At 35.9% G+C, this 26,671-nt stretch overlaps 1 protein-coding gene across 5 annotated transcripts in view; it reads right to left on the bottom strand.

The window, feature by feature from the left end:
• LOC124358511 (protein bric-a-brac 1-like) overlaps positions 1–26,671 on the bottom strand; it is a 524,334-nt gene that overhangs the window by 205,572 nt on the left and 292,091 nt on the right. The window lies entirely within an intron of this gene.

The raw sequence follows: 26,671 nt of genomic DNA on the forward strand, positions 1-26,671 counted from the left end.
ACGGTAGATCAGCGAACTGAACAGTGTGTGAGTTAACAAATAACAATAATATAGGACAAACTGTATCTACCTCCGTGCAGCTGGTAAGTAGACGGTAGATCAACGAACTGTACATTGAGCGAGTGTAGACCTCTACATCATGGAAAGCAAGGACAATAAGGTCTCTTGCTGCTCCCCCTTCCTCCCTTCACCTTCTCGAAGGTACCATTGAATATTCCATTTTGTATTTTGCTCTTTGTTTGTTGCTTTATGGCCTATTCTTGCTGGCATATATTATTTATATACTCGCCATTAAATGCCGGGGATATTAATTTGCCTACATTCTAGGAACGCTTGCATTATTTACAGTGTTTACGATGCTGCGGCCATTGTGTGCTCGTGGAGCCAAGTCTTGCGTTATGCGTGCTTTCAGAATAACGCAAACGCGCGTTTCTGTTCAACTTTATTATGTACACAACTGAATTGTCAGATACCTTTTTATGCACATAATTTATCCTTGCATTAAAACGATGATGAAGGATATGTCAGTATAATTATTGCTACAATCTCTAGTAATCTTAGGAAACCTCGAAACATCTTTTCTTGCTCGCTTGTATTTACGACGACATAGTTACTGGATTAATATATAGAGAGGGGAAAAATTAAAGAACCGAAACAATGGATACGCTGACAGATATAATGTCGGAGAACAATAGTAAGATGAATCGACAAAGTGTGTTTACAATAGCAATAAAAGCGGTAATGTCCATGTCCACGACCTACATAGAGGAGGTGAGGAGCAGCGGACACAGCGACACGGCAACACGACTCGACACATTCCGACACAAATTAGTACACCACTTGAGAAACTACTCACCTGTCACCTGACCGGTGTCGGCCAATCCTGGTCAGGCACTATACATCAACTTTATACATTTCACTATCCTTCCAATATGTAACAATAATTAAAAACATCTTTCAAGTATTATTCAAGAAATACAAATTTCCAAGGGGTAGAGTACAATAAGTGGACATGGTTTTTATATCGAAATTATCAAACTATATTTAATTATTATATCCATAGATATAATCAACCAATAATAATTCATTTAAAAATAACTAAACTATCTGCAAACTCTAAACACAATTTGTTCTATAAGCAACTTCTTTTAAATAAAAAGATATTTAACTTTAGAAAACTATACAAAATAACAGCAAAAGATTATTTACTGTCTTTCTTGGATTCAAGATGTTTGTTTTGTTATTACGTCGCTATTATTTAAATGATATTTTTCCTGTCACCTGTCAATGTTATTGTTTAAACTATTCCTATTAATTTGAAACGTGAGACTATAATTTAATATTTTAGATATGTTGATATCGATTGATAAGCGATATTGTAATAAGCGATATAAAAACCGGATCCGCTTATCGTACGCTGCTCTATAGAAGTTATGTTCTAGCCGTAATATCGGATTTTTATTTCCATCGGCTAACCCTAAACTTTAAGAATAATTTGTTTTATTCACTGTAGTGTCTTTCATGTTTCAATATAAATTTCTACAACTGTACAAGCAGTAGTCGTTTTCAACGCCATGATAATTTTATTAAATTTTAATATACTATAGCCCTAAATTTTGTACCTTTAAAGCCGTGAGAATTGTTGAGTGGATTTTTTCACAAATATCGATTTCAAAGGATCGAGGGCAACTATAAAATCATTTCTCTTCAACTGTCCAATTTTATACGGATATTACTCTGAATAACATCTGCTTAGTCATGACTATAATAATTTATATTATTTGTCTTTCGTGTAAATGGTTACATAGCATCTAACGTATATCAGGTTTGTACACAGACAATGCGCAAATTCCTGACAAGAGTTCACACGAAATGTATTAAACTTATTAGATTCATACAAACAACATCAATTATGAGGATTTCTCTTCTGAATGTTACATCATATAATGCACGAACAAAGCGGTGGAGAACGTCCGTGGGAGTTGTAGACACATGTGTAGTCTATAAAATTGACATATACACGCTTTATAATAACGTTAACACTCGGGATGAAAGGATTTCCCTGGCTTTTACGGCGGTCAGAAAAAACTCGGAGAATGCGTCGAATCGGGAACAGCTTTATAGAACAAGTAAACAAACAGTTATAATAACAACTACAGAACTGACTAACATGTTCTTAGCACCCGCTGTCGGCTCAAGAAAAACAAAGCAATTTGTTGTTATAAAAATGGCCGCATCGGGGACGGGAGTGGGGGGGGGCGTCTGGATTTAAAATCCAGCTGTGTTTAGGAGCCAGATGGTTTATGTTGAACGACAAAAACATATTGATAAAATATTTTGTAAACACAGGCAGAAGGGGGAGATGTGAGCCATTCGTATTCACGTACATAAACATGTCAAACACGTGTTTATTTGAACGTCCGCTACGAATGCATTTGCTGATAACTAAAGTCTTTTATTATTTTCGTCCTGTGTTTATTATTGCCCCAATATATTTAATTGCGTTATTTTTATAGGTGGTCTCTGTTGTGTTTGCTCCTGCCCCGTTGTGTGTGGGTACGACCCAAATAAACGTTTGGTGACTCCACGAGAAAGATTAAACCCGCTAACAAATCTTTGCTTCGACCGTCCGCCCACACGGATTTGTGCTTGTGGTGGTGTAGTGGTAGTAAGTGTCTACTGTCGTGTTTCTACATACAAATTACGATACACGTACTGTCGACAACTATTTGACTCATTAAGAACATACGTTTCTCCAATATTAATACCCAATATTTTAAATAGAACTAGTTGCAAAATGACGGCAGAATTACAACTTTAATGTTAAAAACGACAAAACCGAAAAAAGTTACAAAACATTTGGTGGTAATGTTGCTTTTTGTTATGATCGTATACAAATTAGTTACGAACCATTGTTTCACTGGTTTTGTTCTTCCGTATAAAATATTCTGTAGGAATCTGCATAGAATTAATGGATTTAATAAAGTTAATGTTAAGGGTAAAAATTAATTTTATTACTTGAAACAGACCTAAACATATAAACTAACATTCGGTCTTTTTGGAACACTTCTGCCTATAACATTTTCTATTAAATTTCTTTGTAAATTTCTAATGTAATTGAGTAACACGCGCACAAACACAGACACCATTAGATTTTTATATAACAGTATAGATATAGAAGTATAGATTTCTATAATAAAATTATATACTAATGAGGATAGCAATGACACAGAAGACTACGTTAAGTGAAATAGAATTTCCCCGAAACACGGGAGTGTGATAAATTAAACTTAATAACAAGATACAAACTGTAGAGGAAAATGTTTACAACGATTCCGAGTTATTTATTAACCAATTACTTTTAAAATATGGCAAGTATTAAAAAGTGACAGTAATTAGACTTATAACAAACTGGCGTTCCAAATATATTCAGCAGTAATTTAATGACTAGTTAAAATTGCGACATGATGACGTAATGCACACACACACTAACGTAACTGGGTTTAAATAGCGTGTTTAAAATAGCTCCAAATAATAAAATAGCTTCATTCCTGTTAACAACAGTCATTACTAGAAAACTAACCCTTGTTCCTAGTTATTGGATGTTATGGAAGTATACAATATTTCTTTGCGAGTGTGTCCCGCGAAGAAGTTTACACATTTAAGCTTCCATGACATGTCCATTTACTGGCCGATTATTTTTTTAATTTTCTTAACTTAAAACTGTCTCGTATTTGCAGAAGAGAAATTTTGGTGGACGGAAAAATATCTAAAACCAATTTCTTATATTGTTTTATACAAATTTTTTTTAAGTAAATACAATTGCATTGATAGCACAACCAATTTAATTACACAAAACCATACACAGCGACGCAGTTGGAAATAACGATAAACAAATACTCGTACGCTTGGTTCCGTGGTACCGCAAAAGTCGATCTTCGATAACGCTCATTATTTCAAACATGAGAGAGTTGAAGATCTTACACATGATACTTGATATTCTATTTGAAAAGTGAGTAGAGATTCAAAGCAATCAGCCACTAAGTGAGTATGCTATGTAAACCTCTACGTGGGACACACAGCATACAATATTTCGCTCCAATACGAAACATGTTTCATGCAATCTGCGCATATTAAAAGTATAAACAATTAATCCTGCCAAGAAAAGATAGAAAAATACTACTTAACTATAGTGTAATCCTGAAGTATAAATACAAAATGTAAAGGCAATGATAAAAGTCATCGCTCTGTCGCATACTGGAAGATTTTGTAGTAAATCAATCAAAATCTTCACAGATAAGAGGTACATTAAGAGCCGTAGTATAAAAACAAATATGGTTTTACAACCTTAATTTTGGATTTAAAAGTATGGAAGATGCTTTATAATATTTTTTTTTATATAGAGGATTTTTATTGAGTGCAATGAAATAAAAAGGTGTTTATGAACAATCGAGAACACTGATAAACATTAGGCAGCGATTGGATGGATATATGAGGTGAAAAACATCCGATCATTCTACGACCACCAATTTAATGCGGAACGTATTATTATTGTTAAGACGCTAAAATCATGATGTGCGCCAGTACATCCTCACAAAAGACAGACGAGTTTGAGTATTCACAGTTCTTTGTTTCATCAGTTAAAAAATCTTTATTTCTACAATATATTATAGCAAATACATATTGTCAAGTGTTTAATAGTGCACTAATTTGTTTCGCTAAAATAAACTGACAATAAATTGGTATAAATGTGACAATTTTCAAAATAAAATCCGAAACCAAAAATTAGGAATAAATATTGTTTAATTAGTCTGCTCCAAAACACGTTAACATAATATTCAACATGAAAGGCGAATAATATTGAAACCTGAAAGCAGATTTATCAATAAAGTTTATACAATGGGGAGAAATATGGATATATAATCACAACGCGAACCCCGATTTTCGCTTCCTCATTCTCCACTTTAAAGATCCTTTGACTGTGGAATGGACACTCTCCGATATCTCGAGCCCAGACACATCGAATAATGCCGGCCGGTACCGTGTGGCAGAACAACGCGGCAGACTGTAGAGCTCACTAATGAAGGCTCATCTTGCAGCGCACACATTGTACGGTATGCTTTATGATTAATCATTGCACATAATGTGTCTGATGCCAGCCCGGCAGTCTTCTAATGGCATTCGATAAAAGGAGAGAAAGAGAAAGGTCCGGCTAAACTTCAATATTTCAAACTGAACGCAGCGCCGCGGCTACGCGCACTGGATTAGGCGTTATAGACCGGGTTCGGGGAAAGCGAGATCGTTGCCTTTTCCGACAGTTCTTGTATTTAACTTATCGCTTCTACACTCTACAGCTACATCTGTTGGCGTTTTAGTAGGGATGTGACTGTGACTGTGAGCTATCTTTGTCCCAGGGGTGGCTCTCCGGCCATGAGATGCCTTTGGGTGCAATTAAAGATTCGTCCAATGAGGTACGGGCGACGTTTTGGCATCCAGAGTTGTTAACGCACTGCATTCTATTCTTCCACCAGCGCGCCGCATACACCACAGTGTGCTGGCTAATGCAGACTAAGGATCTGGAATACTCTAGTTTCAGGCGACAATTCTTGTCCACCAGCTGAACAGTTTCATGCTTCGTTGTTGTAAAATTACCGATTCTCGCTTAACTCTGTTACTGTTGACATGACATGGAAAACGTTACTACTGAAGGGAGTAAGAGTCTAGCGGGCTGACTAACGTTTGATACTGACATACTGTGTGACATGGCTGAGTACGGACATAGCCTTTACTTTAGGAGTCCTTGTTTTATTATTGTTCTTTAGTTTGACGTTCCACGTTATAGTTCACAACCGACATTAAACCACTGGTTCATTACTTTTCCTTTATGTCGATGAAAGAACAAAGGTGTATAAGGAAAAAATAGATATATATATTTATGATGTAAAAGTGTTTTGTTCATATCGTGTCAAAAATTGATTATATGTACATTGATAGTCTATTTCTGTAAAGAGTCATCATCATATTGAACAGTTTTCATAAATCCAGAAATGCACGTTTACGGGCCTATTTCTATGCTTTAAAACTTTATATGTGACGGTACAGGCAAAGATGACAGTATCAAGCCCAAAATTATAACAGATTCGTAGAAGTTCGATTATAAAAATGTGCTACAAAAGATTTGTAATACTCTACAATAACAATATTATAATATTGTTTCTAGCAGTTAGTGAGCCAGACAGTCGATTGTATAAAAACAAACCATGATAAAAGAGACCAGAATGTTTATTTTAACTGTGTTCGATAAGAGCAATAGAAGGCCAAGAGGTTACTGGTGTAAATGGACTGATAACTCATGACTATGAATGAACGGAGTCTTAGTAACGCTGAACCTACAATGAATGAAAACGCATCCTGAGATCTGGAGATGTGAGATTCCAGTATTTATTTAGCACAGGAAGAGCACATAGAATACGTCCATAGAAATATTGCAGGTCTAAACATCGATTAGTAAACTTGAAGAGGCCCAAACGTATTTAAGTGATTCGAGAAAGGTAATATATTTATCTGATGTTTTTAAACTTGTATAACACTTTAATATTATTTGTATACACATTACTTAATGGGTTTTCGAGTGTTCGATTAAAAAAAGATTAGCCATTAAATGGCCTATTATTTTAAACTACTAAATCTTAAACCATAGGTCATGTACACGGTAAGGGGCCCGTAATGGGGTAGCGGACCGCCCGTGGGGTTAGCTACCATTCGATGGGCATGTGCCCGTGTCTCGGCTCCATCCTAGTCTAGCCGACCAGAGGCCATAGACACGGTAAGGGCCCGTAATAGGGTAGCGGACTGCCCGTGGGGTTAGCTACCATTCGATGGGCATGTGCCCGTGTCTCGGCTCCATCCTAGTCTAGCCGACCAGAGGCCATAGACACGGTAAGGGCCCGTAATAGGGTAGCGGACTGCCCGTGGGGTTAGCTACCATTCGATGGGCATGTGCCCGTGTCTCGGCTCCATCCTAGTCTAGCCGACCAGAGGCCATGGACACGGTAAGGGCCCGTAATGGGGTAGCGGACCGCCCGTGGGGTTAGCTACCATTCGATGGGCATGTGCCCGTGTCTCGGCTCCATCCTAGTCTAGCCGACCAGAGGCCATAGACACGGTAAGGGCCCGTAATGGGGTTGCGGACCGCCCGTGGGGTTAGCTACCATTCGATGGGCATGTGCCCGTGTCTCGGCTACATCCTAGTCTAGCCGACCAGAGGCCATAGACACGGTAAGGGCCCGTAATGGGGTAGCGGACCGCCCGTGGGGTTAGCTACCATTCGATGGGCATGTGCCCGTGTCTCGGCTCCATCCTAGTCTAGCCGACCAGAGGCCATAGACACGGTAAGGGCCCGTAATAGGGTAGCGGACCGCCCGTGGGGTTAGCTACCATTCGATGGGCATGTGCCCGTGTCTCGGCTACATCCTAGTCTAGCCGACCAGAGGCCATGGACACGGTAAGGGCCCGTAATGGGGTTGCGGACCGCCCGTGGGGTTAGCTACCATTCGATGGGCATGTGCCCGTGTCTCGGCTCCATCCTAGTCTAGCCGACCAGAGGCCATAGACACGGTAAGGGCCCGTAATGGGGTTGCGGACCGCCCGTGGGGTTAGCTACCATTCGATGGGCATGTGCCCGTGTCTCGGCTACATCCTAGTCTAGCCGACCAGAGGCCATAGACTCGGCAAGGGCCCGTAATGGGGTAGCGGACCGCCCGTGGCGTTAAATAAATACATATTATGCAGTAAATCTATTTCCACATAACGTAGCTATGGTGGGAATGATTGATTCAATTCGGTTGTTGAGTCAGCTCGATTTCACATTCCGCTTTATACAGCGTCTGAAGGATGTTGTCACAGACTCGACTCCTAGAATATTGTTTCACCAAATTATATAGATATGAATGGAAAAAGAGGAAAGATCTGCTTTAACAGACGACACAGCAACTACTGGGTACAGAAACAGTTACGTTTGGTGAATGGTGCACACACGACTACGACTCCAGTACGGACAAGACGAGAGGAGGCACTAAAGAAGGGTGAAGAGAGCAAGTAACAGTTTATCGAGTGTGAACAGTTAGAATGTTCCGAGACATGAATCAGCCATTTTACGTCTCCGGCCCGGCCCGGCCTGTAGCTGCTGCCGTTCATTGTTTGTCTCGTACACCTGCTATATTTAAAATAATGGCCGTGTTTCCCGCCACCGTGTAACTAGTCAACTTCATAAACTAAATATAATTTACACGAACGTGACTTTAACACTAACATTTCGAGTTATTGCTGAGCGCTTACTCTGCCGCTCGCACAGCGTCATTGTCCCTCGAGCACACACGTCAAGTACACGTGTACCACATGCTTACAATACACATTCGGTTCGGCCAGTATACATTTGGCGGGAGGTGGGTCAAGCCGTTCCCGAGCGCTGCTACTACCCCCTCCCCCGCCACCATTTTGGGCTAGGTGTGGAAAGCCTATACAGACGTGAAAACTGTACTTCGTTAACACGTAACACACCAAATGTGTGAATCCTTTTCGTCAATTAAAGCGGGTTTAAGACCGCGTCAGCTTCGGTCAGGGAAACATTCAAATAATGGCATTTAGTGTGCCTCGGTATAACAGTGGTTTTGTGAGACAGGTCCAGCAGTGATGGCGAAAATACAGCCCTACTGTATTCAGTTAGTGAACGAAAACACTAAGTGCACTCCGTTAATAAAATAAGAAAAGTGTTTGGTGAATTCCACAATTTGATGGCAGATTTACAGGGGGATGAAGACGGTATTTTAGACTAACTAAACAATTCGAAGAGTGTTATCGCTTAGAGAGAATGATGTAAAGAGGGAAGACACGAATTACAGGAAATGAATCACAAGCAGAGAATGGCTAACTTTATGCTCGAGTTTGGCATTTTTTAACTACTAAGAACCAGCAAAATCCCGAAGGTATTTTTAGTTAATATCTGCAAAAACATAATGACAATGAGGTATAAAATAAGGAATTTATTAAGGAATTTAGTAAACACTGATTTTTAAGGTTCAAATAACACGGATAACAAGGTTCAGCGACCATCAAAGACACTAAGCGGCGAGGAACTACCGTGGTGGTGTCTGTTGAAGAGATGCCGTGCGCTTGCGCAGCTGAAAACGTTTATGCGGACGTTTGTAAAAATCCTTCAGTGAGCGATTCCAAAACACCCCTCCACTGGACGAATTGTTGCCCAGCGGTTGGACGGATGCCGGTGTGCGGCGACCTTTAAGATTAAAATCAACCCACAGTGCAAACAATGTTGTTGTATAATAGACAAGTAGACATTTCAAACATCAGTGGACCTATCTGCAACCCAATCACCGTTTCACCACGTTACAATATCTAGTTTAGTTTTCCAGACGATCGCCATACGAACAACACTTGATACGATATTTGAGAAATTCATAAGTGGCGAAACCCCGCTTGATCGCGGCTCTTGTCTCATTGCCAGATTTACTTCAATTTTGGAAAACAATTCCAGATGAATAAAATACTTCGATGGCAAGAATCAAATAAATTCCAAGCAATGAATGACTGATCAGATAGATATCCACTATCCCAGCATATGGACAGCAGGTGACAGCCACTCCGGAACCACTTTACTACACGCACAACAACTCCGGCACTTGGAGGGTTAGGCCACATCCGGTTTGGTGCAAGATGCTGCAGTTGTCAAATCTGGTCAGTTGTCAAAATAGGTTATTGTGATATTAGATTGTACCACAAAGTTTAATTGAGTTTTGTGTTAACTGAATTTTAACTCAAAACATTCCGATATGTGTAACTACAAACAATTCACACTGTCCTAAATGGGCATACAATTTTTTAATATTAATGCTACCATGCTTCTATACTTTTATAATATTTAGTTCGTGGTATTTTAACTTTAAAGGTTGTCTACGAATGAAATGTGACGTTTTCGCTCAATTACTGCGCGTTCGAAAATTTGTAACATCGTTAAAGACCGACAACAGGGCGATAGTTTGGCATGTTACTCGACATGTGCTGTCTGGCAGGCCGCGCGCAACGGCCCCGGCCGGCTTAGGACACGGCCACTCACTATTAAATAAATTAGTCTCAAGAGAGGCTCTATCGTTAATAGATATGGAGAGACGGATTCTCAGTAGCTGAGCGTGGCTGCTAGCAGCTAGCTGCGGCATGCATCTCAATGCTTCCCTCCCCGAGCAGCTGGGCCATCAATCGCCGCCAGACATCCTCAGCGGCTGCTGGGTCAACGGCTGGCCGACTCTCCAGTCACCAGTTCTTCCTTCTTTGTTTACCGGACTCTCATAGTTTATCTAATAATTTACGGACTCCACTATAACTCACACGTAGAGAAACGGGCACGACAATAAAATCATTATTCGTATCACATTCATACAGAGTTTAGTTCTGACTGATTTTCTTTATTCTTTCAAGGTCTCTCCACATATTTCTGAGAGACAAAATCTGCATACACTTCTCATGTAACACAGCCACCTGGTAAAATACGTATTTAAAGATAATTCATAGTTGCATTCCGCAAACAACATACAACGTTTACGTTCGACCAAATAAGTATGAATAAAAACATGTATTTAAAAGAAAATTACAAAACGGACAACTTTTTTGAGGTGTGCAAAATACCTTTTTATCCCAAAAATTTAATAAATGATTACATCAAATTTCGGACAATGTAATTCAAAATTTGACAGACATTTAATTTGTTCCTGATTTTTTTTCTTTTTAAACCTCTGTGGGACGGCTAGGGCAGATAATCGAAGTCAGCTTCTCTGGCCTGCCAACGAAGGTATTTACTTAAACGCCTAGCTCTCCTCGCCATCACTTACCGAACATCAACGCCAAGTATATTAACAATAGATTATTAATACATTTTAGAAATAACAATTTACTTATTCTTATCATTAACAGCTCTTAACAATTTTATTCTAATACTAGAATAAAATAATATTGAACTTAAATATTGAAATATACGTTTACATGATATTTAAACTGTTAAATTTTTAAGTTGGATAACAAAACAAAACATTTCTCTAACAAGTCTTTGTCATATTTCGCCACTACTGAAATCTCTCAGTGTTACCCGACAGTACAACCTGGCGGGGGGCCGTGCTCTTGACTTACGAACTGCATAAATATAATACTGCAGTCCAATGTTTTGTAGAAGGTTACAGCTAATTCTCTGGTAAATAAATAAATAGTAAATCATCAAATGAACATCGCAAGCCGCTGTTTGAAATTACCGATAATAGGTTTTGCAGATTGGATAAATTATACAATTCTTTTTAGAATTACACTGATCTAAATTGTCTGGAACAAACGACAGTTCCATATCTGAAGTCAGTTCGTAGCAGGACACAAAACCAGATGGAACAATGAACGAAGAGGAGTGTGATTGGGACTACAGACGACGGGCCGGGCCGAAATTATATACATTACAGAATGCACGGGGGACTGAAACCCAATATTTATTAGAACGGACGAGGCCCGACGTCATATGTCTGTTATTTTTTCATTTTAATTGAACTGCACACTCGGATCTGCCGACAAAAAATACATCAAGGGAGGAGAGCCAATGTAAAAAACGTATCCAATTAATGCGGCCTTATTAAATATTTCATTAGTACGGCTTTTTGCGAAATGATCTCGGCCGACGTAGCCTACGTTTAACGAAATGAAATCGGTCGGAAAATGTTTTATTTATCGGTATCGGTGACGCGCGCTGGGCGGATGGCGGCAATAATGTTGTACTACTGTGTCACACGATCCAATAATATGTTTTGATATATCACTAAGCAGCGCCCCGACCCGGCACCACCGACATTTTTACTACGGTCGGCCCACAAATTGTGTAAAATTTATCTGTATTTATGACATTGTCACTAGTTGAAATATGACTTGTTTGTTATCATTTTGTTGGCGGGGACCGACCCGAAATGAAATAAACTTTAGGCGACAACGTGTCAAAACAGAATGAATTATGTTTAATCACATTTGCGATGAACTGCATTCCCGTCTCATCCTTCATTTCGGTTACACAATGTGCCCTCCTTCACGCCGCCTAAACCCAGTTGACTTTTAGCGTGAGTCTGTGGCAAAACTTACTTTGGATTATGATAACAATGATAGTTATTGTTGTGAAGACAAAAGTTCAAGTCTGTACGTTCACCTACTTACTTATAATAATAAGAATTGATTGTTTATTCTATGTTTAGCCATGTTGAAAAAGTTCATTTCCTTATGTTTTTAATCCTGAACTATTATTATACAACTTGTAATTATACAACTTGTACTTTACGAAGTATTTGAATTTAAAAAAAATATAAATAATAAAAGAAACAATATAAGGAAATAAAAGAAACACTATAAGGAAATAAAAGTAAGAATATAAGGAATAACGGGTATGAAGCTATCTTTACATGGATTAAAAATGTTAATGTATGTGGGGGCGAGGCATTATAAGCCGCTTTCTATAAGTAACGGCCCAAGTAAAATATTCAGCCCGCATTATCTCCACTGTGGACAATAAAACACGATCAAATAATCGTTACAAATAGTGACCTTAATGTGATCGAGCCATTACGTTCTGTGGCCACTAGTACGTAGGTATAATCCTTATCATACTGATAACGGCCATATCTTCACTGTAGACAATAAAACACGATCAAATAATCGTTACAAATAGTGACCTTAATGTGATCGCGCCATTATGTTCTGTGGCCACTAGTACGTAGGTATAATCCTTATCATACTGATAACGGCCATATCTCCACTGTAGACAATAAAACACGATCAAATAATCGTTACAAATAGTGATCTTAATGTGATCGCGCCATTAGGTTATGTGGCCACTAGTACGTAGGTATAATCCTTATCATACTGATAACGGCCATATCTTCACTGTAGACAATAAAACACGATCAAATAATCGTTACAAAATATTTACCTTAATGTGATCGCGCCTTTAGGTTCTGTGGCCACTAGTACGTAGGTATAATCCTTATCATACTGATAACGGCCATATCTTCACTGTAGACAATAAAACACGATCAAATAATCGTTACAAATAGTAACCTTAATGTGATCGCGCCATTAGGTTCTGTGGCCACTAGTACGTAGGTATAATCCTTATCATACTGATAACGGCCATATCTTCACTGTAGACAATAAAACACGATCAAATAATCGTTACAAATAGTGACCTTAATGTGATCGCGCCTTTAGGTTCTGTGGCCACTAGTACGTAGGTATAATCCTTATCATACTGATAACGGCCATATCTTCACTGTAGACAATAAAACACGATCAAATAATCGTTACAAATAGTAACCTTAATGTGATCGCGCCATTAGGTTTTGTGGCCACTAGTACGTAGGTATAATCCTTATCATACTGATAACGGCCATATCTTCACTGTAGACAATAAAACACGATCAAATAATCGTTACAAATATTGACCTTAATGTGATCGCGCCTTTAGGTTCTGTGGCCACTAGTACGTAGGTATAATCCTTATCATACTGATAACGGCCATATCTTCACTGTAGACAATAAAACACGATCAAATAATCGTTACAAATAGTAACCTTAATGTGATCGCGCCATTAGGTTCTGTGGCCACTAGTACGTAGGTATAATCCTTATCATACTGATAACGGCCATATCTTCACTGTAGACAATAAAACACGATCAAATAATCGTTACAAATAGTGACCTTAATGTGATCGCGCCTTTAGGTTCTGTGGCCACTAGTACGTAGGTATAATCCTTATCATACTGATAACGGCCATATCTTCACTGTAGACAATAAAACACGATCAAATAATCGTTACAAATAGTAACCTTAATGTGATCGCGCCATTAGGTTGTGTGGCCACTAGTACGTAGGTATAATCCTTATCATACTGATAACGGCCATATCTTCACTGTAGACAATAAAACACGATCAAATAATCGTTACAAATATTGACCTTAATGTGATCGCGCCTTTAGGTTCTGTGGCCACTAGTACGTAGGTATAATCCTTATCATACTGATAACGGCCATATCTTCACTGTAGACAATAAAACACGATCAAATAATCGTTACAAATAGTAACCTTAATGTGATCGCGCCATTAGGTTCTGTGGCCACTAGTACGTAGGTATACGATAACGGCCATATCTTCACTGTAGACAATAAAACACGATCAAATAATCGTTACAAATAGTGACCTTAATGTGACTTTAGGTTCTGTGGCCACTAGTACGTAGGTATAATCCTATACTGATAACGGCCATATCTTCACTGTAGTAGTAACCTTAATGTGATCGCGCCATTAGGTTGTGTGGCCACTAGTACGTAGGTATAATCCTTATCATACTGATAACGGCCATATCTTCACTGTAGACAATAAAACACGATCAAATAATCGGTACAAATAGTAACCATTAAGTGACCGGAAAACGTGGCAAGGACTGTTACAGAATGCCTTTTTATATCTAAGTAAGTTTTCAATACATCTTTATCTTTTAACTTATATTTTCTAGACCGGGATGACAAGGCGGACTGGGAAATATAACTAATTCGGACAAGAAATGCTTTAACACAGGCAAAACCTGTTGTACAAAGAACAGTCCCATAAACTCTCAACCTCTTACCCATGAACACTAAAATATTTAACCGATGTACTTCTTGTATTTGAAAACTTACACAGTCTTCCACCATATTAAAACAGTGCTTTTACTAAGTAAGCTAAGGTTTTCAATGTGAAATTTTTCGGCAAAGCCGAGATTAACGGGTAGTATTAAATAAAGATAGTATTTAAATAAATTTAAAAGAGATACTTTAACTAGAAGAAATACGTACAAAGGAAAAATATTTAGTTTAAAACATAAATTTTGATAGTAATGTTATTATTTACAATTAGTAGCAAACCATTATCTGTGCTTAGGACTAAGGTTATGAAAGTTAAGTTCAGTTTAATTTAGAGTACGCAATAGGTCAACACGGACACAACTGGTGTAAAAACATACAACTTGTGGCCTATAATAATCACAAGTTAAATCATTCTTTCTTGCGAACATAATGTTCATCCTCGGGTTTGAAATGTCGCTTCTAATAAAGAAAATAAAGAACAACAACTGACGTACAAAGAAGATACTATTTTTTGGTAAGTTTAATACGAGTAGAACGGACGACCCCAAAATTAGTTCCGGCAGTTAGTGAGTACCACGCGATGTCACCACATCTTCAGCTCTATTATCATCGTGTCCCCCGGCAGACTGGAAGGGATATCAATTACATACGCTTCCCGGATAATCCGCCGCTTTAACCGTATCGTTACTGCATTTAAAAACATGCAATTTCCACTATATTAGAGGTTACCGGAGTTGTACACGAGGTTATTTCAGTTTTCCACTAATCTAATTGGGAGCCCCGCCTGGGTGCTGACATACCCTCTTACCACAACCTCAATCTAATTATAAACCACCACAAATAAGACATTCGACTAGGTGACTTTTAAAAATGGCGGACTTACTCAAATACACGGTAACAAGACAAGTAATATACTGATAAAAATTAAACGTAAAACGATTTTTTAATTGTTACCACCACAAAAAAGCTGCAAATGTAGCGAATATTTAAATCACGTACAGCCAGTATATAAAAATGTGCTGGCAATCTCCGACTGCGCTAAACCACACTGTCTAAGAACTTACTTGCTTTGTGTTAAAACTTGTACGTTCTTTAAAGAATAAAACTTAGTTTAGCGTGAAGTAAGGAACACAGACAGCATTTTATACGTTGCAATTGTTGATGCGTGTGAAAAATGTAATTTGCGTTAAAGAGGCTCAGCGTGATATGGCATTCGGCGATGTATTCACGATTATCGCAAAGAGCTGACATATATGCTGCAGTATAGAACAAGATTTGTATATGCTGCACGGATTACTATGTTCTACTTGAAGTGTCTTACTAAATATTAATGTCTACACAACTAGTAAGCTTTAAATTTGAATGGTAGTTCTATGGCGTATGTACTTGAAGTCAACAAACTGTTTTGACAAATGTTATTTAAAAGTATTTAATAATAATTTATAGATTATTTATATGTTAGACTTTCTGGCATGGTATTATTTTATTAACTTTATTGTGTTTATAGTAACTTTTAAGTTCTTAAAACTTAGAATAAAATAAATAAAAACATAGGTTTTGAGATATGCAACTATGTTCTATTTAGTAATAGGCTCCAACACACACATAGGCTTAAGTTTTGAATGAATTGTTCGTAAATAATAGACAAGTTTAGTAACTTTTCGTTAAAAATGCGAGTAAATAAAAACACAAAACTACAAATCTTTTAAAATACTAATCTTTACCAGCCACTTTAGGAAACATAAAATCATCGGAAGGAATGATGAGTGGCAGTGGTAATCAGACTGCAGACTATTTTGTTGAATTACATTCCCCATGATAACGCCATATATTTTCTTTGTACTAGAGATTATTAACGCTTTACTATTGTTGAGTTACCTCATGTGATCTCGGTTAATATCAATCAACACAATATTTATTGATTAAAATCAACAAAACCTATGTTTAGAATGTAACTTTACTTGATCATTCTATTCCCCTTCGCGATTTTACAGAAAGGCAGCTCGGTTTAACAAGATTCTCTTATTGATGAATAGAACTCAAGTGCAGTATTAATTAAACACGTATCATATCCAGAACTACTAATATATTACTGATATTTACAGAACTCATTGAGATTTTAAATTGTAATTTGAAAGAAATTTTCTGATTCGTGGATAACATATAAAAGCGCGTAACAAACTAAGGGAATTTATTAATTTTCCTTTATACGACTACTCTAAATAGCGCAGTGTAGCGGGTACGACGGTTACCGTGAGATAACTTTGGCAATGATTTGTCAAACAATGTCGAGCGTGGCTGCTGCTTGGATGGATGACCGCTGAGCGATCCTGTCCTTGCAAGCCGCCCTCTTACCCACGCCATTGATGGTGGTTCGGAAGTCACCTTGTGTCGCCGTTGTGTAAGAGAGGTTTCTTAGATCTAACATCAAGTAAAAATAAGACTTTACTTTACTTTACTCTTTACTTTTTACTAACAATTTAGAATTTTATTAAAAATTATAACCTTTTAATAATAAACGCATATATCTCTGGTTTTATTAGATTTTTCACTACTGTTATACTTACGATTCACAAAATAAAACCTATGGGAAATTATTGTAAAGAAATATAACTTTATACTTGGTTACGGCGATTATATTACGAATTGATACTTATTATTACTCAGTTTGACACTTGCCCACTGTCTAGTGAGCCCTCCATGTGTAACTGCATCCTTCCGAGCCCGTAGTAACCGTCAAAGAACCACAATGGATAGGAGAGACAGACGCGTGCGAAGGACAAGATCTGCTTTTTGATGGTTAAGACATAAGTTAGGACTCATAGTTAGTTAAGTACTGAATAGCATTTAAACTAAGCGATATGATCACATACATTTGTTAAAAAACGAGTGCTTTCATTTGGAATAATTTATTATAAGACCTTCACAGAGAAAATTATTATATCAATTACCGTTGTAAGTTTTTTTAACGACAAAATCTGTGTACCACAGTAGGGGGTAGTCACTGCCCCTCAAGTGTCAACTGTGAAGCTGCGAGTATGTGAAACCCGTCCACTGCGAGAATCTCGAAGACAGTAGTTCTTTGAGTTTTATATTTTCATATATCCTTTGTGATCAAGTTCATTTGAAGTAGAAAGATGACAACTTTAATTAACGGATTCTTACGGATAATGAACAGTTTATACAATAGTGAACAGCCTTACACTTACGGGGCTATTTATAATGTACCCATAAAAACCAAAATCTTATTATCTGTTCCATTACTGGTAAATTAAAATAAGTTAAAAACTATAAAAAATAAAACAGTTTACAAGTAAGAGCAAAGCTCACCTATTTAAAAGTTCCAAAATCGTAAGAAATCTAAATTTAAAATGTTTACAATATTTCGCGCGAAGGTACATTTATTACTTTGACAACGAGTGATGGCCAAGGTTATGGCATTTCTTGCTAGAGCCAGGGTTAGGTGTTGCGGTTAACGCGCTACTAATTATTATTAGTCTTAGAGAGAGCGGTTTTGTTAGAGCTGATGTATCTCAGATGTAGCACCGGCAAAAACTCATTTCCGATTGTGCTTTTTCATTGTCAGTGTAATAACAATAAAACTTATTACACACCCTATAAAATATGGAGATGACTATTTGTTTGTTAAGCTTTTTGCGGTTTAGAGTCTTGGCACGATCTCTCGCCGTGGAAAAGCGGATCGCCTGTAAAGATGCGTTCACAGATTCGCCTTCATCTTCGCCGCTCCCGCTCACACTGCAATACTGCGAGTATAGCTTCGTTAGCGAGTCGCAACCATACACACAACCATGTGTGGCTAGAATCTGAAGAATATATGTTAAAAATGAGGCCTAAATGAGAGTTGGGTGCCTAAACCAGCATTTTTCGGACAGATTATCCTCTAATCTACAAAAGAACTAGTGAAGAGGCCAAACGCATTTATTTGCAATATTTCTAAGAGCTTTGAACAGATTTCCTGGGTTTCTATTTTGATAGATATATAGACAAAGATTAAACAAGATCTGCATTATAGTTCTAGCTTAACTATTGTTATTGGAAAAATGAAACAAAATTCTCAACTGGTAAGAACTTGCTCTACAACAAGTATTACTGAGACAAAGAACTTGTTTTATTACATCTCGAATGATATACAACATACAGTAGGTCTGCTATGTTATAGATCATCTGTACCGCTGTACGGTCCAACAGAGCCTATTTGGCACCTCACGTTGGAATTGTTACAAATAAATCTACTAAAATAGATTATTTTATAAATTACTCTACTTCACATCAAATTAGTCGGCGTTATAACCTAAGGTGTAAGACAGATAAGGTACCTTTTGCAACATGTCTGTACTATTTCGGTTATTATTTTATACTGTTTTAATCGCATTCCTGAAACGACTCTTTCTAGTTTAATTTATACGACAAACAACAGTATTTTATAAAATGTCAGACAAAAACCACAGTTATTATATTTCGGTTTTCATGTCTTCCAATGTTCCGACTTGACATTCTACATGTGTGGGATTAGTTCACAAGCTGTCGCGTGGCTAGAAATTTACATTAATTAAAATATTTCATTTCGCATACTTCAGATTGGGATTAGAAACAAAAATAGAATTGTAGTTAAGAACTCCGTTAGAATAACTATCATCATATCATAGAATGTTCGCAAATAGTTTTTGTATTCTTATACTAGTTTCTAAATAGCAGTTTCCAAGAATGAAAACACCGCAAGGTATTTACAAATATTAGCAATGCCGTGTAGAATATACTCTAGAAGTGGCATTTGAGTAGTAAAACTGATACTTAAATGTTTCTTTTAATTTAATTTTATAAATAACCAAAATATGGGCCATTTTTCAAATAGGTGGGAAAATAAATCACATCTAAATCTCCTATTTGAAACTCATAGGAGCCCAGTGGATAAACGTTGACCTGTTAAAGGAAAGCTAAAAAGATATTATTTGTTAATACAATTGCCCAAAACACCGTTATAAATACAGACACGTACAAATGTGAAATGTAATAATAGTCAAGTTGATCGCAGACTTTCAAACAAGGAAATGTTAGTTTCGGAACCAAACCATAATCTAAAAAATATTTTGTACAGATATTAATATAACACGAAAGAGACTAAAATTTTAAGTTAAAAATTAAAAATGTAGTTAAAAGTCTCAATGAACGATGAAATTTACAGATACCCGGTTGTAGAAATTTTCGGAATAAATGTTTAACTCCTGAAGTCAACGAAAGTTGTATTATTTAAACATCACTTTCATTTCATTTCCACATTGACCAAAAGGTGTTCTAGGATGGTGCATGCCCAACCATGGAATATAGGTGGGCGTAAATGTTAAGTCAATTTCTGTTTAGTATGATGGCATGTCTATTTGCCCGAAGGACATCTCGAAAATAAAATGAGGTTTATATTTGAAATTTGCATGCACTTCAGCGAATCCTGTCACACAAAAGTGGTGTGGCGTATTACCTTGTTTTAATGTTAGTCAACAAGAAAAAGAAAAATTAATATTACAAAGTATGAGAGGATGCACATTATTTCATTCACATTTTTACACCTTCTAGCACTTACAACTTGAATATATTTAAACTTACAATAGGAAACTTATGGTAGAATATGATCCCTCCATAAACCAATCAAAACCTCACTTGAGGTCCTATGCAAGTACTTACAAATTTAGACTTAGATTATTTTGTTTTTATTCAGTTGATTGTGAAAATGGGTTTCACTATTTTTCTTCCGAACGTTAAAAACTTATGTAGGTATATATAATTTATAATTTGGGGAATTGCAACTTCATTCCTTCCTTGAAAATCTAAAATTTTGGCATTGTAAACGTAGTCGATATTTATAAGTTCTGTTAAAAAGTAATACAAATAAAGCAACTATTAAATGAAAGTGTGCTTACAAGAACGATCAGACTGGGCAAACTTACAAATAGTGTAAAAGTGTAACTTTGATATAACCTGTATTTTAAAAATATATGAATGTAACAACAATATTTGAAACACACATTGAAGGCACACGTATTATTTTAATGAAATTGTGTCAGGGTGAAACCTTTTTGGGTTTCATACGAAGTTTTCAATTTTTCATATGACGTTGTTTGGCGGCAAGAAGACATCACAAATATTCCAAGGGCATATATTAGTCAGCAGATCCCAAAAACAAAATTTGAAGACTATAATATGTTTTAGATTAATGAAATACTTTCATTTATTATAGATTGTGCATTATCACATTTTTTAAGAAACAATTAATTATTTTTAAAGAATTTCCTACCCCTACGGAGAGCTTTACCTCGTCGCATAAGTCTCCTCAGATTTGTAGGATCTTAACTAATTCGGAACAAGTATCAAAAGTTAGCGCTTCAAATAGCATTTCTCATATGCAAATCTTATTTTTAGAGATGTTCAACACCTACGGAGAGTTCTACCTTATTGCATGAGTCATCACAGATTTGCAAGATTTAAATTTATTTTGAAACAAATAACAAAAATTTTCATTTTAAATATTAGAGTAGTCCTTATATGCAAATCTTATTTTTAGAGATGTTCTACACCTACGGAGAATTCTACCTTATCGTATGAGTCATCACAGATTTGCAAGATTTAAATTTCTTTGGAACAAATAACAAAAATTTGCATTTAAATATTAGAGTAGTCCTTATATGCAAATCTTATTTTTAGAGATGTTCTACACCTACGGAGAGTTCTACCTTATCGCATGAGTCATCACAGATTTGCAAGATTTAAATTTCTTTGGAACAAATAACAAAAATTTGCATTTTAAATATTAGAGTAGTCCTTATATGCAAATCTTATTTTTAGAGATGTTCTACACCTACGAAGAGTTCTGCCTTATCGCATGAGTCATCACAGATTTGCAAGATTTAAATTTATTTGGAACAAATTAACAAAAATTTGCATTTTAAATATTAGAGTAGTCCTTATATGCAAATCTTATTTTTAGAGATGTTCTACACCTACGGAGAGTTCTACCTTATCGCATGAGTCATCACAGATTTGCAAGATTTAAATTTATTTGGATCAATTAACAAAAATTTGCATTTTAAATATTAGAGTAGTCCTCATATGCAAATCTTATTTTTAGAGATGTTCTACACCTACGGAGAGTTCTACCTTATCGCATGAGTCATCACAGATTTGCAAGATTTAAATTTATTTGGATCAATTAACAAAAATTTGCATTTTAAATATTAGAGTAGTCCTCATATGCAAATCTTATTTTTAGAGATGTTCTACATCTACGGAGAGTTCTTTCTACCTTATCGCATGAGTCATCACAGATTTGCAAGATTTCAATTTATTTGGAACATATAACAAAAATTTGCATTTTAAATATTAGAGTAGTCCTAATATGCAAATCTTATTATTTTATAGTGATCACATTTTGTTAGCCTAACTGTTATTGTATAATGTAATTTTAAATATCCAATATATAAACAGTAAACATAAAAGTTATATAAAAGTTGTTTTAAACATTATTTGTACAATAATACAAATTATAAATAGGCAGACAATTAAAATGTTGACGTTATGAATATTTATTATACTATTATATTTCTAATTTAAAGGGATGTACTGAAAACAGTTTTCTAATATAAATTTGTAGGTTTAAAAACTATTGCCTTTCTTTTGGAAAAATAGAGATTTTCGCTTAGACAAATTATTGCTTACGAGAAAGTGCACGTCATTATAATCATAAAATAACACCTTATCCTCTTGAACTGATATTAGTAGGATGCAATTTACTGTGTTGTAATCTAGTAAGCGCAATTCAACATATACTCTGTGGACGGCCCTTTCGACTTTGATAAGAACACCGTTACAACTTTAATAAGAAATATGTAGTGCTAACCTTAGTCTAAGAGTATACAATTGGCTTTAATATGAATTTGTACATTTTAATATATTTATATTTTTATACTCTAACCGTATTTCATAATTTGTGCTCCAAAACATATACCTATAAAAAATGTTCTTTCAATAGATAAATGTATATGATTTTGTTTTATGACTTGTACCTTTTACTGGTGTTTAATAAACAAATGTCATATTGTTCTCAATTTTAGAACTCAAAAGGGGTAATCTCTTTTCAACTGATTACAATAATAATTGAGCATTTTTTCTGTGATGGACAAAATTGAGATTCAATTTCAGCTTAATGGTATTACTTGTGAATTATGAATATAATTTTTGAGTTCCAAAATTATCACCAATGGGAACAATAAATAGGACGGTTTTAATTTTCTTAATCCACGATTAACAGTAATTTGCTTATATTATCGATTGATTACATCAAACTTCTGAGGGCTCGCAAATATATTAATGACTATGTTATCGCATTCTCGTTGACAGTAAAATACCGAATTTTACTATATGTAAGATGTCGTATCATTTTACAGGTACAATGTGAACGTCTCGGTAGAAAAACTCTTTCCCGTCATAGCGATAAAGATTTCTTTAATTCCATAGAAACTAGAGTGGATAATATTGTCTATACTGTTCACAAAACATGTAAAAAATTTCAATTTTTGTTAAGAAGGATTATTTTTAATTTAGATTCATAAACCCGATTATGAAATAAAATTTATTGAAATATAGACTACTATTGTATGGAAATTACAATTTAGTATGAATGGTTTCAGACAAGCAGCAAAAATTCCATAAAGAAGGATAGAATCCTAAAAGGCATGTTGAAATCCTTAATGTTTGCCATGTTTACAGTATAAGCAAGTAAAACACAACTTCTCGTGAATGCAATGCAAATTATTTAAATTTAAAATTGAGATACAAATTAATGGGATAGTTCTTGTACTCAGCAGTTTTAGTTCTCTGTGGCGAAGATTGAGTGTATGTATGATGAGGTAACAATCGATTAGTTCACAATGCGGCCTCTGCTATCGGAACGCGCAAAATTTCCAAATAGCAGTTAATGACGGGTAGACTTGCAAGATCTAGAGAGTAGCAGTGGGGCGGAGGACCACATGGTGGGGACTGTGGGTGGAGTTACGGCCATGGGAGGAGGGATCATGCTCCATGGTCAGTTTCTGTTTCCAAAAACAATACCCTTCCATACTCACCGTACCACCCCCTGCCTCGCCCTCTACTGTGTTACTTTCACCGTTCTTCGGCGGCGTCGTGGCCTCTGTAACCCTCGGTACCATGTTACTGCTCTATATGTAACCTCTATATCACCGAGTCTCACTCTCCTACACTTGTTAGACAAAAATATATAAAAATGTCTTTGAGACTAGCCAGAAAATATACGGCTCTGTCACTGACCTCTGTAACACCATACTTGTGGTAACTAAGAAACGAAGAAATAGATCTAATCATTAAGAAATTAGAAAAACTCAAGAAACTATTTTGCAAGAAAAATTAATTACTGTAAAAATATATGTATTATAGAGTTCGCATGGATAAAATCATACTTATTTATATAAACAAATTTATGTTAAGTACAAAAAAGTGCACAATTAATTACCCTATTTATGACACACCAGTGTCTCAGAACAAACAAGTCTGTGTCAGAAGTATAAGATGGCTTGCGTAACAATGATGATTAGTCTGACTGACTAATTTATCAACGCCCACCAGAAACCATGGTATATAAACACGAAATTTGGTACATAGCTTTACATGTTGTCTTTTAAACGCACTAAGGCAGGATTTTAAACACGTTATTAATTGAAAAACTGTTAAATGTAATCAACTGTACAGTTCAAACATTGTAATATGACAGCACAACCATATGAATAAATTAAACAACAGTTTTAAATTTGGTTACATTGAGTCTTGATAGCACAGAGCTTGATAGTAACAATAAGTCTTATTTAAACTTTTTGTAACCACTTTTGAGTACAGAGATCATCCAGATAAGAAAATTAGAAGTTTTAATATAAATATACTTTCAACTGTACGTTATAGAAAATATTACGTATGGAGTGCTTAATCAGTACTGTAAAGACGAAATTACTATTTAACTGTTACTAATGATTTAAATACTGTTGTAAAACAGCATCGCTGTGTTTTTTTTTTACATAAGTATGCATCTAAGAACTATGTATGTATATATGTTCTTGATCGGGAAACGCAGTTCGTTCCAACTGTAAGCGTCCGTGCACCCGCAAAGTCTATAATAAGGGTGATTAGCAATTTCGCCTAGCATCTGAAGCTGTAAACCACGAACACTGACATAATAGGAACCTAGTATAAGTCTTCTTCAGTTTCTAAGCTACATAGAGCACCATAATTTATTACTGAATATCTAAAATTCCTCTATAATGGCCTAAAATAGTTCAATTGTAAATTAAATTTGTTTGAGTTATTCAGTAAAATATCACAGGGTGTTGGAGATAAATTCCAGTTATTTCACGACTACTTATAAAAACTATTTTACTCTCCGACTCCAGAGTCCCCAGAATACTGTTCATTAAACTTAAATCTAAAATGTATCAGGAGATTAGGAGATTGGAATATCTGCTGCGACCATAACTTGTTGTACCTGTTTTCAACAGGAAATTCCCGCGGGAAACTTGCTGTATAGATAACTCATGATGGACGAAATAATGTCAAATATTTGAGTTCAGCATTGTAACCTTTTCTGTTCACACATGTAAAACAGTTTTACTAAATGATCTGTATGTGAGCAGTTGCTGATGACTTATTCACCCCTTCTATATCTATCAAGCTTGGGTTCGGGTCTACGCACCTCAGACCTCAGACCCTCGGGCCTCACACCTCCCTGTACAGCACAATAACACCTGTGAATAACCTGCAAGATCTACCTTTCCCGGGACAGTGTTTAAACAAATTATTGTATATAGTAAAAAACTTTTATTTTACGGATTTTTTTTGTTTTTTGTGCAATTGAAGTGCAAGCACTCCTTTATTATTCATCCCCCTTTGACTGATCAAACAAGACAGAACAGATTGACACTGATTACTAACTCATTACAATTATTTTGCTTTACTAATTATTGTTCCACAACTACTTCTTATAACAAATATTTTAAGTGTATTGCATTTTATATTTTTAGGACTTACCTTTCGCTGGGATTTATTACAAATTTTACATGATAATACGAGTGGCAACAAAACTAGCATGCAGATTAGTGGACTACTAAGTCAGAGAACGTGTAATATAACAATTTATTACAATTAACCAATTATTTTACTGAATACTACATTGGCATATTAGATCATTAGCAACTTACAACTAAAGTTTGGCATGCTCCTACAATATTAGTTATTTTGATGTTTTAATACATAAATAATGTTTAATCATACCAAAAAAGAAATATGGAGGTACCAACAGGTGTATAACAATGAATACACCATCGAAACCGTTATAATTCGTTTCCAATGTACAAAATAAATATACTGTTCTTCTATAAATAATTAAAAATGTTGTTTTAAGGAAATTTTGAGTGCATGACAAGGACAAATCATGATATTATTAGGAGGCGAAAACATGTTTAACCAAATACAAGCTTAATCAAACACTATAAAAAGTGTCTCTTTACTCTTTCACTTTACCATTACGTTACCTCAAATGGACAAACACTTAAAAGGTAAGAAATGTTGTATTAATAGTTGACTTTAATACCATACTTTAATTACGAAATCTATAATGATAAAACTTAATCTGTACATTTAGAAATACTACAGATTCGTATTATACCACAACTGTAAGCCACATTTACCACGTACTTGCTTACTCGCTTTACTCGTGGTGAGGAACCGATCCTACTCAGACGGAAACAAATCAACGGCCCTCCAAAATTAGTTTCCTTCTCCCGGCATTTTATTAAATAGAAAGTGAGGCAATAAAATGTAAACAGAAGCGAGTCGTAAGTTAGTTTGAAAGTACAGTAAGGGCAAAGGTAGCGGCGAGGAGTGGGGCGGGGCTTGG

The sequence above is a fragment of the Homalodisca vitripennis genome, chromosome 1, assembly GCF_021130785.1.
Source record: "Homalodisca vitripennis isolate AUS2020 chromosome 1, UT_GWSS_2.1, whole genome shotgun sequence".
NCBI lineage: Eukaryota > Metazoa > Arthropoda > Insecta > Hemiptera > Cicadellidae > Homalodisca > Homalodisca vitripennis.